The following is a 12,770-nucleotide window of genomic DNA, read 5'->3' on the forward strand; positions in this document are numbered from 1 at the left end:
AAAACGAGACGGAAACAAAAAGAGAGATGGAAACAAAAGGTGCTGAAACCGGAAGTGCTCCAGACCACTACGGGGAGTCTAACAAAAAACAGCTGTGTCCGAATTTAAGCTCTGCATCCTTTCAAGGGCCCTGAGAAACTGATCCTTCAAAGCATAGACATAATAAAAGAGTAGACCCCCCTGATTGGCTGCTCTTGGAGCGGTCGTCCCTTCTGCTTTGCTCGACCAAAACAGCAGAATATTGTTGATCGGATCGACGGACTACTGACATGAGGGCTCGACAGAGCCCTCCCAAGTAAGATGGACATGTTACTGTGTATTTTTTGTGATTAGAATATTACTATACTGTATTTATGTCCACTGGCGAAATACCAGCTAATGCTAGCTATAGTGCTTGGTGTTCAGCCCCCGCTCTGACAGCTAACCGAGATTCCGTAAATCTTAAAATGTTTAAGTCATTCTCCAACATTTAGATTATCTGATACAAGAGCCTACTATAGAAATGAAACAATATTATAAAAATCATAACATTCACCAGCAAAGTTTACACAGATGACAATGGCTATTATTTAATTATTTAACTCAGTCAACGTAAGATAACTCGAAAATCTCCCGTTTTTGTTTTGAAGGCTTCCTACGACGTGAGGAAGAAGGAAGAAATGTCTTTAAGGAGAGACAGATTCACTGCACAGCACGGATGAATCTCGTATCGGATTTTGGACCCAATCTCAGCTGCTGACTCACTCTTAAGCCAGAAGTCGTAGGCTGGAAAACGTGTGTGTGTGTGTGTGTGTGTGTGTGTGCATAAACATGTATAGCCTAATGTATATTATTCAGTATTAATCATTATTTATGTTTATATATATAAATATGTATTGATAAGACGAGAGCGGTCCATTAGGCATCTGTCCTTTTATTATGTTTGTGAGAAACGGCCCGATCTACAGGAGACGGGCCCGTAGAAGGCCACGAATATGGACGACCATATTCTAGCTGCCTAGCCTCCATCTTGGCGTTATGTTGGTTAGCAACCGGGACAACGTGAAACACAGAGCAGCGAAGGAAAAGAACGGACTCAAAGTTGTTTTTTTTACTCTTTATTTCTTTATTATTCTTCACCTTTTGTAATAAATGTTGTTCCATAGTAAAAAAGAAATCTGTCTGATTCTAAAATGTTTAATGTATACAAGGGATATTCATTTTCAAATACTCTCCAGATCTCAGGTAGTAAGAATTACAGTTAAATAAAACTATTACATTTGAAGGCTTAACTTTAATCAGTCAAACCCATTTGCTCAGGAATAAATTAAATACTTTAGTGAAACAAAAGATTTTACTACTACCTGACTTAATATCTGTGTTCCATCTCCTCTCATAGGGGAAAACTAGCGGGAGTTTTTATAACGATTTGCTGGAAGACAAGAGCTCTCTCTCGGTGTACCGAACATGGAGCGCCCGGCCAGCTGACAGATGGCGAGTGAAGCTGGCTGTTAATGCAGCGGGAGCAGACATCTCCGAAAATGTCGGAACAATATGGGAATCAGGTGATTTATTAATGAACTGAGCAGATATTTGAGATCTATACATCTACATTCTCGCCTAAAAACATCGTAAAAAATCATTTTGTGTAATTTCAAGTGTAATACAGCAAAAATTATTTTGTCGCCATTGCTGCTTTTCTGAACTAAAGGATGCAGAGCCTAAATTCGGACACAGCTGTTTTTTGTTAGACTCCCCCTAGTGGTCTGGAGCACTAATGTTTTCAGCACTTTTTGTTTGCTGCATTTCATTTGTGGCTGTCGTCTTTTTTGTTTGGTGCATTCACTTTTGTTTTCGTCTCTGTTTTTGTTTGCGTTTCGATTTTTGTTTGCGTCTCTTTTTTTTGTTTGCATCTTTTCTCTGTTGCTGCGCATATGCACCTGTCGGCCACCGTACATAAGACTTTCTTATGACATTTTACAAATGACAAATTGTGATCTACATGTCATAAGTAAACATTTTCTCTGAACATAGTTTTAAGAGAAGAATTATAGAATATAAACCTCATCTGTTGGAGCTCATTTTCATAAGTCGTCTGTGTTTCAGCCAGTCTGTGTTAAGATAAAATAGACATATTTTATTTGTTACTGATTCTGAGGAGAAATCAATGAAGATGCAGTTTGTTTAACTAAATGTAAAAAACTAAAAAGACAACTTTAAGGAAACTTGGACAAGCAGCCATAACAAATTTGTTAAATTCTAAAGGGCTTTTTACATTTTGTGTGGATAACATTTTGACAGATTAATATTTCTTTTTTATAACCAGCCTACAGATTAAAAATCAAGTTTTCTGAAGAAATTCTATAATATTTGACAATTGAATATTTAGTACATACGTATAAACTGTTTTTAAATTCATTTAGTATAGAGTAGGAAGCTCTTTGTATCTAACAAGTCAACAAAGTCCAATAAATTTGATTTAAAAGGACACATGCAGCATTTGTTTCAATTAATGCTAAAAACTTAAACTGTAATATATTACCAGAATATTTCTTTTACAGTAAGTACAATAAAATATTTTTTAAATATTCCATGTCACTCTAATTGATGCACCATGGAGTGAACTTGAAACTCAGAAATGCATTATATTGAATAATAATGACTTCTGTCAGCTCATGTGAATACTACCTTTCTCCAGCTGATTTCAGTTCTTTTTCTTTTAGTTCAAGGTCAGATCTGAAGGAATGAAGAAAAAAACAAGTGAATCTCTTATTATTTGGAAACAATTAGTATGAAGTTTAATCATAATGAGATTTAACAAGGTTGCATAGTGCTTTAGTTCACTACAGATTTACTGCAACTCAAGCTCAACTGAAACAATTCAGAGTACCATTATATTACCCTACAAAACAGACAAGAACGTCTTTCTGACGAATGTCCAACTGGAAGGTGGTTCTTGAGGCCAAAACTGAATATTTGAACCCCAGGATGATGTAGGAACTCCAACTGCTCCTCCATGTCTCCATATTTCATCATGTGATTTTTGTCATATGAAAATCAACTCTGAACTTACTTCATTTGATGGAGTTCATTTTCCAGTGATGTGTTTGTTTTAGTCAATCTGTGGTAAAAATTACCAAATAAAACCGTAATTACACAAAGTTGGAATGAAATCCCAGAACTTAAAAGTGAACTGAGATTTTCAAATTACAATATTTCAACTGTAATGTGTTCTTTCACATTGTATAATATCAATACCTTTGATTGTCTGACTTCAGTTCTTCTTCCTGTTTCCTGATTTCAAAGGAAATATGAGAAAGATATTTAAGATTAATATGAGATCACAAAAGCTTTGATGTAGACATCGCTGATGATTCACAGTCGATCATTATATGCAGTTAGAGTTGGCACCTTTCAGAAATCAAATTAAGGGACGCCCACCACAGCGTGTGTTGTCCGACTCTCATGGAGTGGGACATCGGCTTCTGTGATGGACATTATTTTATGGCAGTTTTTTTGTCTTTCAAAAGTGATCCATAGAGAAATCATTCATGCATAGTTGGTTAGAGTACCCCAAAATTGTACTCCAATCAGAGTATTATACTTTAAATACTTTTAATTAAGCAAGTGTAAAATGTATTTGGTAAACTACTCAAGTACTGAGTAACTGATATTTTATAGAGTATTACTGAGATATTTATAGAAATAATGAGTTAGGTTTGTTGACTGGTTCTAGACCAAATTTACCACAGGAGCCAGGGTAGTCAGTGCATGGAAAAATGTTTTATGTTATCAAAAATGTTATTTCCCAAATTTACTTTGTGTTTGTTTGTTGTCTTCCTGTTTTCACACTCTCGCCCTCCTCTTACCTTGAAAACATTTTGTTGTTCTTTCACCTCTCCTCCAGTTCTTTTCGTGACAGCCAGTCACGTAAGTCAAGGCTTTATCTGGTTGATCAGGTCGTACAGAGACTGTTCCCCCTCAGGGTTAACTGAGATCCAGCATTCCTGTAAAACAGATTGTCTTTACTGTAAAGATAATCTGACTGAATCCATTCTGTAGAATTAAATCAGGAAAGGTAGCAGAATATTTTATTCTAACCACTCCATGGTTTCAGTCACAAAGGATGAACAAATTTTTTTGTCACTTAAGAAGGATTAGTTCATGTTTTGTGCTCATTTTTCTTATTAGACTCCATCTAATATTGGGTTAAAGCCATCCAAATATAGGCTAGCTCACTAAATCAGTTCTGGGTTAAATATGATCTGATCCAGCTAAATGTGAAATCAGATTGGGTTACGGGTGTGACGCAGTTAAATGGGTCAGGTTTTCAACCCAAAAGATGAGTTAAAGTGACAAATGTCTAACTTTGAGACTAGCAAGTACTTTTTGGAAAAGAGTAACATATAACCAGGATTATCATACTATAAACATTTGGATTAAAATGTTTTTCTGTTTTTCATTACTGTTTTTTTTTATTCTGTATTTACGATAAAATGGACAATAACAACAACAACCTTATGGTGTCTGTCTCAACACCAGCTCTAATACAGAAAACCCAATGTAGATTTAGAATGACTCAGTAAATTTATTGGTAAAGGTAAAGTGAACTTATTGCAGCACTGAGCTGCATGGTGGTCCAGTTAGCAATTTTTCCTTGCAGCAAAAAGCTCCTTGATTACAAGCTTAGCAGACGACCTTTCTGCACCAGGTCCCTCTGCATGGGTGAGTTTTCTCATTGCTTCTTCATCCTCCCAAAGTCCGGAAACATGCAGATTGACACTCCAAAGTTTCCTTTTATTTGAATGTGTGCACATATGGTTTTCTGACCTGGTTTGTCTCTATGTGATTGTTTGGTAACCTGTCCAGCATGTCCTCTGCCTCTTACCCAGCGACAATGAAGATCATCACTAACTCCTCTCACCCTGCATGGATAATGTAATTAGCTGAGACAGTTTTTTGAAAATGTTGCCACTACTAACAATAATAAACAAAATAAATATGAACTTAACCAAGAACAAGTAGTTAACATATACTATCATTACCATTACAAAAGTATTAGCTTTTTTTTTACACATACAGTCACATTACAACTGGGATTTTGTTTAATAGAGTATCACAAGGTTGTGGAAAGGAAGCGGAAGGAAAATTAAATATCTTTCAGATTTATACTAATAAAAATCTGAAAAGTTTTCTGTGGATTTGTTTTCAGTCACTCTGAGTCAATTAATTGTATGACCCCATTTTGCTGTGAATGCAGTTGTCTTAATTTCAGATGCTATCCAGTGCTTAGAGCCATCTCAGGTTTTACACTGCAACATTTTGCATCCATCACTGATTTTCATTAGACAGTAATAGATAATGATCATGGTAATAATAATGTGAAAAAAGGGTAAAATTATCTTTTTTTTTATTAAACTGTCAAATGTTTTTCTCATCCCAGAGTAGCATACTTTAAATACATTTAATTAAGCAAGTGTAAAAAGTATTGGTAAACTACAGAAGTACTGAGTAACGGATCATAACACCTGATTTAATATTCAAAATGTGTCCTCAGACAGCCAAAAGTATAAACGTTATGTGAACATTCTGGTATTTTAGAGTATTACCAAAATACAGTACCTTCTCAAAAAATTAGCATATTGTGATAAAGTTCATTATTTTCCATAATGTAATGATAAAAATTAAACTGTCATATTTTTTAGATTCATTGCACACCAACTGAAATATTTCAGGTCTTTTATTGTTTTAATTTTGATGATTTTGGCAAACAGCTCATGAAAACCCAAAATCCCTGTCTCAAAAAATTAGCATATTTCATCCAACCAATAAAAGAAAAGTGTTTTAATACCAAAAAAGTCAACCTTCAAATAATTATGTTCAGTTATGCACTCAATACTTGGTCAGGAATCCTTTTGCAACCTTCAATGCGGCATGGAGACAATCAGCCTGTGGCTCTGCTGAGGTGTTATGGAGGCCCAGGATGCTTCGATAGCGGCTTTAAGCTCATCCAGAGTTTTGGTTCTTGCGTCTCTCAACTTTCTCTTAACAATATCCCACATATTCTCTATGGGGTTCAGGTCAGGAGAGTTGGCAGGCCAACTGAGCACAGTAATACCATGGTCAGTAATACCAGTGGTTTTGGCTCTGTGAGCAGGTGCCAGGTTGTGCTGAAAAATGAAATCTTCATCTCCATAAAGCTTTTCAGCAGATGGAAGCATGAAGTGCTCCAAAACCTCCTGATAGCTGCTGCATTGACCTGCCCTTGATAAAACACAGTGGACCAACACCAGCAGCTGACATGGCTCCCCAGACCATCACTGACTGTGGGTACTTGACACTGGACTTCTGGCATTTTGGCATTTCCTTCTCCCCAGTCTTCCTCCAGAGTCTGGCACTTTGATTTCCGAATGACATGCAAAGTTTGCTTTCATCCGAAAAAAGTACTTTGGACCACTGAACAACAGTGGTCCAAAGTGCTGCTTCTCTGTAGCCAAGGTCAGGCACTTCTGCCGCTGTTTCTGGTTCAAAAGTGGCTTGACCTTTGACCTGGGGAATGAGGGACCTGCAGCCCCTTTCCTACACACCCCTGTGCACAGTGGCTCTGGATGTTTCTACTCCAGACTCAGTCCACTGCTTCCCCCAAGGTCTGGAATCGGCCCTTCTCCACAACCTTCCTCAGGGTCCGGTAACCTCTTCTCGTTGTGCAGCGTTTTCTGCCACACTTTTTCCTTCCTACTGACTTCCCACTGAGGTGCCTTGATATAACACTCTGCAAACAGCCGATTCATTCAGAAATGACTTTCCGTGTATCATCCTCTTGCTTGAGGATGTCAGTGATGGCCTTCTGGACAGCAGTCAGGTCAGCAATCTGACCCATGATTGCGGTTTTGAGTAACGAACCAGGCTGGGAGTTTTTAAAAGCCTCAGGAATCTTTTGCAGGTGTTTAGAGCACATTGCGCAAAACTCTGAAACAGGATAAGTCGGACATGAAACGGAGCGATGAACTAGATGTGAATTATGGCATAAAACAGAGAATCCAACGCTGAACAGTAAAAAATCAACATGATGTGTGTGAGCATCAATAAACGATAAAATAAATCTAGCAACAGGAAAGAAACAAGTGGACATAGCAATAAACTGAGGACAATAATAATCAAAGGAAACTAAATGGAAATGAATGAAGAACAAAATGCAAGAATAAACTAAGAAACTAAAGTAAATACAGAGGAATAAACTGGTATGGCAAGACCTTTTAAGCAATAATTAATACAGAGACTGTATGGCAAGAATAAACAGACACTATTTCCAGATTAAAGGTAAAATAATATTGTTGAAGTGCCATGGGTTTGTTGAGACCACATCTAATACTGAGAATAAATATATCTTACAGAACATAACAGTTCATAACTTATCACTTATTTATGTTTTTAATTAGATTTGATATATTTATTTCTTCAATATTATTTTTCATGTCAGTGTTAATGTCATGATGGTGTTAAGTGACTCCATGACACTTTCAATTTGACTCATTAGGACTTGATCAAGAACCAGATTTGTTCTTTGTAATTTCTGTCCAGTAAAACTATTAATCTATAATCAATAGACAGGGCAAAATAAGGATATAATCCATGTTTCTGTCTCATATTTGTATGGCATTAAAAGGATCTGCAACTTTTGTTTTTCCATTGAAAGTTCTGGTTTCCACAATGAATGCCATGTGGGTGAAATTTTATGGATGATACTCTGTTGTCCCATTCTCCTGAAGGCAGCACAGAGCTGCACCACCAGAAACAGAAACACTTAAGAGAAGAAGAGCTATGATTAATGTAGTTACAGTTCTATCCATGTTTTAATGCTGCAGAGCTCAGTCGTTTTGCAAATAGATCAAAGTTTAAACTGGCATGTTGAACATCTTCTATCTGATCATTTTGTGGAATATTTAACAACTAGAAAATGGCACAAAATAAGAATATTTTTTCCACTCTGATTGGCTGCTGTTAGGCCTACCAATTTTAAGTTGAATGTCCATCCACTGAATGGATGGACATTCAATTTCACAGGTGTCTGTGAAATTATTTTCACAGACACCTGTGAAAATAATTTCTATTCCCATGGCTTTTTTGTTCTCTGGGAAATTATTTTTTTATGATAAATACAGAAACAAGCATTAAAAATTCAGGAAGACAGCACTCAACGGTACGCTGTCCCCCCATCTCTCATTTGAGCCCCCACCTGCCATTCTCCCCCTCTGACATGTATGCGCCAAAGTACACGTGTGGTTTTCCATCGATAAAATAGTACAACCACTCTCACACGTTCTCTAAACTACAACACACAACACCTTATCACATTGAAAAAGTTACTTGGTGCTTAGTGTGAAATAAACCTAGAGATTCCTGACATCACAAGCGACTGACGATTTTCATCAGCATTCCTGCTTCGTTTCCCCTTTTCCGTCATGTCCTCCACCTGAGAGCAGACCCAACAAATCCTCTTTTCTCAGCATTTCCTGTCCTTCTCCCCTCACAGGCGTGTGTAACAATGACAAACTTGCTTCAACTACATGTCTGTGGCTGACATTTTAAGGGTTAAAATATAACTTATCAGTTGGGTGTTATAATCCAGTAATTCCTATACTCACACAGAGGCAGAGCTGATTAGCACTTTTCTAGTCTGATTATTCTAAAGTTTTAAAAATAATAATAAAAAAAAATCAATTCAAAGATCTTACCAGCCCCCCATTATGACTTCTTTCTTCTAAACTGTCGGGCTACATCGGTCTGTCAGTAGAGTTGACAAGTAGAAAACAACAGCACAGTCTGCTGATCATTTACTATCTTTTACTTTTTACTTGCCACCAGGACTTACTTGACTTGTTTCAGGAATGTGTGACTCATTAATGATAGTGGCAGGCTTTGGCACCGTACAACAAAGATGTGCTTAGTGTTTCATTAAAAAAATGCAACAGGTCTGGTTTTAAAGTGGTGGAAAAAATAGCATCCTCATTTTACAAAACACAAGAAATTATCAGTATTGATGATAATTCAGTAAATCATATAGCAGAATAAAATCTTTTTCTACAATGAAAGCATATGTTGAATCTTTTTGTTAAATGCAGTATCCATTTAGCTTTTTTCCTGAAAAAAGAGAAAGTGTATACAGATTCACTAATTACTATTTTTTTCAAACGACCACAAGATGTCCCTCTTTCTTCATTTTAAAGAGCTTAGGAAGCCTAAGGGTACAAACAGAACAAATAATAGTGTAGACACACACACACACACACACACACACACACACACACACCTACATACATGTTTGTGCGGCTATCTTTGTCAGGAATTTCCATCAACTTCCATTCATTTCTGCAGCCTAAACCTTACCCTTATGCTAACCCTAACCCTATCCAAAACTCAATTCACACCTTAATCGTAAATCTATATACTACTTTTAGCTTATTATTGATTATTCAGGAATGACATTTGTCTCCTGATAGATATATAGAGAGACTAAACCTGTGAGGTAAACAACTTAAAACTGTTAATCTAAAGACGCCAATGGTGAAATGGATAGTTTTGTCATTCTTCTTCAACAAGACACCAGCATCACTATTGTCTTTAAATGCCTTTGTAGTCTTAATCATTTCTAAAGAAATGGGTGTGAAGAAGTGTGGAAACTTTTGAGGATCTGTTCTATGGAAGGCAGTTAGTAGACAAACCTGATTAGATGGTCATAAAGAAACCAATTAAATTCATGTCACACCTTCATATTTTTCTGACATGCCCTTTTGTTCTAGCAACTAGCAACTGTGATCTTAAATGTTTCAGTCTGAAGTATTTTCCTTCAGACATGGAGCTACAATTTCAAGGCAGAAAACTGTTGACTACCAGAAAAAAATATTGTCCAACCATCAGTTTTTTAATTCCACAATCTTTGTAAGATAATTAGAATACTGAAAACCTTCTTTTAAGTTTATTTTTTAAATACCATATATCCACTACAGTGGACATCGGAATGCCATACATTTGAAACTGAACCTTGATGGCAACCAGTTTGTCCCAAAGAAAATATCTGAACATCAACATAAGAATGAATTTCACATTGACAAAACTGAGCACTGTTGCCTAGCAAGAATATTCTGGGTTCGATTCCAGGCCCGGGGTTTTTCTGCATGGAGTTTGCATGTTCTCCCTTTGCATGGTGAGTTCTCTCCGGGTACTCCGGGTTCCTCCCACAGACCAAAAACATGACTGTCAGGTTAATTGGTCTCTCTAAATTCTCCCTAGGTGTGAGTGTGTGTGTGCATGGTTGTTTGTCCTGTGTGTCTGCCCTGTGACAGACTGGCAACCTGTCCAGGTGACCCCCTCTCTCGCCCGGAATGTTCGCTGGTGATAGGGACCACCAACCCTACTGACCCCACTGAGGGACAAGGGTGTTAGAAAATGGATGGATGGGTGGGTGGATGGAAAATCTGGACAAATCACTACTGCAGAATTACAGGCTGATCTCCAACCTCCCATTCATCAGCAAAATTATTGATAAAGCAGTTTTTAAACGATTAAATAACTTCCTAACAATAATGAATCGCTTTGACTCCTTCCAGTCTGGTTTTTATGCTCACCACAGCACGGAGACTGGCCTAGTCAAAGTGTTCAATGACATCCATATAAATACAGACAGTGGGAGAACCACAGTGCTGGTTCTGTTGGACCTCAGTGCAGCTTTCAACACTGATGACCATGACATCTTACTGAATCAAATGAAGACTTGGGTCGGACTCTCCGGTCCAGTGCTCAGCTGGTTTGAATCTTACATAAAGAACAGGGATTTCTTTGTTTCAACCGGAAACTTCTCATCAGAGAGGTCAAAGGTCACATGTGGGGTACCCCAAGGTTCAATCCTAGGACCCCTTCTTTTCAATATTTATATGCTCCCACTGGCTCAGTTTATAACAGGAAATAAGATCAGTTACCATAACTATGCAGATGATACACAGCTCTACATCACGATGTCACCAGGTGACCTTTGACCCCGTCCAATCACTGAATAGATGCTTAGAACAGATAAATGTGTGGATGTGCCAAAACTTTCTCCAGTTGAACAGAAACAAAACTGAAGTTATTATCTTTGGACCTAAAGAGGAGCGAACTAGAGTCAATGCACAGCTTCAGTTATTACAACTAAAAACCAGCGATCAGCCCGAAACCTGGGAGTAGTGATGGACTCTGACCTGAACCTTCAGAGCCACATTAAGACAGTCACAAAGTCGGCCTTCTATCACCTGAAGAACATCTCCAGGATTAGATGACTGATGTCTTAGCATGCTCTAGAGAAACTCATCCAAGCGTTTATCTTTACCTGCATTGATTACTACAACAGCGTCTTCACAGGTCTGACTAATTGTCAAGAAAAGTCGAGATCATCCCACTTCCCCATGCTGGAGGTTTTAGTTAAATAGTAACAATATATAAAGTTACCTTTAAAATTGATCACACAGATGACATCAGGACCCAACAGTAGAGTCAGATGGTAATAAAATTAATCTGGTTGTTATTATGTCCTATAATAAGAGTAACTAATAAGTTACTCTTATTATAATATTATAAATGAATGCTAAATCAGAGAAACTAAAAAGTTATAATGTGATTTTGACATTGAACTTGAGATGATGTAAAATGTGTATCTGTAATTAAAGATCACTAATGTTGTGTTGGAGGTAGAAGGGAGGTGAAAGGTTACAGGAACAGAGGAACTGATGGGAGAACAGAGCTGATCAAGGTCTTATTGTTGAACTTAAACTTTCCAAAGAAAAGGTTGGGCAGACAACAGACGTGGGAGGACTGTTGAGCAACTCGGGGTCATTAGAACAGACATCATGTCTTCAAGATGGTGATGGATATGAGATTATCGGTCCAAGCAGTCAGCCAATAAAACAGGCACAGCAACAAAGCTAGCCAATGCAAAAGCACCAAAAGGGTGGATAAATCCTTTATAAGGTGGGTGGAAAAGAGGAATCTTTGGTTGGATCCTTCAGGCAGCTTTGAGCCAAGATCGAGATGGACAAAGAACTCTGCAGCTGAAGAAGAGCCGGAGCCACAGAGCCGAAGACTGTTTTGCACATGGGGACCAACCCGTTAGCCCCGCAACATGTGGCTTCAAATTGCACTTCTCTCATCAGCTGGGTTCAGACTCCAAAGACCAAGGCAAAGAACAAAGGCAAAGAGGAAGAACTGGTGCGTTCCTTCCATGACACCAGCTCATCTACATCTCAATAGACCAGAAAGATCGTTAGACAAGGTGAAGGGAGCTTCAGACTCACAGAGGTCCCTGGCTTCATCAATCAACCTCCTCCTCCTGCTGCAACACCTTCTTCATTATCAGGCCAGTTCTGGGGTTCAAGATGCCAAACTCTGTCCGTCTCTCTCAAAGGTTCCTTTTTTTACTTCTCAGAGTCAGCATTAGGGAAAGATAGGCTAGATTATTGATTTTACTTATTTGATTATTTCTGCTATTGATTTAAGCTGTACTGACCCTTGCACAATTGCTTTACTAATAAACTACTTAATATTAAGAAAATCTGAAAGATGTTGTGGAGATTCAATTAATGAGTCACCTTAAAGTTCTATGATGGTTGTAAAATAGCTATGAAGTTTGATTCTGGGAGGAGAAAGTGGAAAATGTTTTATTGGTTGCTTTTAGCCCAAAACTAAAACAACACCCTTGGGACTCGCCCGAGTCACTAAAACCAACCTGGTTCAGTAACAAATGGAAGTTATAATAAAGAGAA

At 37.7% G+C, this 12,770-nt stretch overlaps 1 long non-coding RNA gene across 1 annotated transcript; it reads right to left on the reverse strand.

The window, feature by feature from the left end:
* Positions 1-2,701: 2,701 nt before the first annotated feature.
* Positions 2,702-8,801, reverse strand: LOC103131527 (uncharacterized). Its single transcript, XR_475391.2, has 5 exons — positions 8,715-8,801; positions 3,849-3,986; positions 3,238-3,273; positions 3,053-3,100; positions 2,702-2,715 (listed from the first exon to the last, which is right to left on the reverse strand). It is a non-coding gene; the product is annotated as an uncharacterized LOC103131527 (long non-coding RNA).
* Between the last annotated feature and the right edge of the window lie 3,969 nt (positions 8,802-12,770).

Source organism: Poecilia formosa, unplaced genomic scaffold (assembly GCF_000485575.1).
Source record: "Poecilia formosa unplaced genomic scaffold, Poecilia_formosa-5.1.2 Scaffold782, whole genome shotgun sequence".
NCBI lineage: Eukaryota > Metazoa > Chordata > Actinopteri > Cyprinodontiformes > Poeciliidae > Poecilia > Poecilia formosa.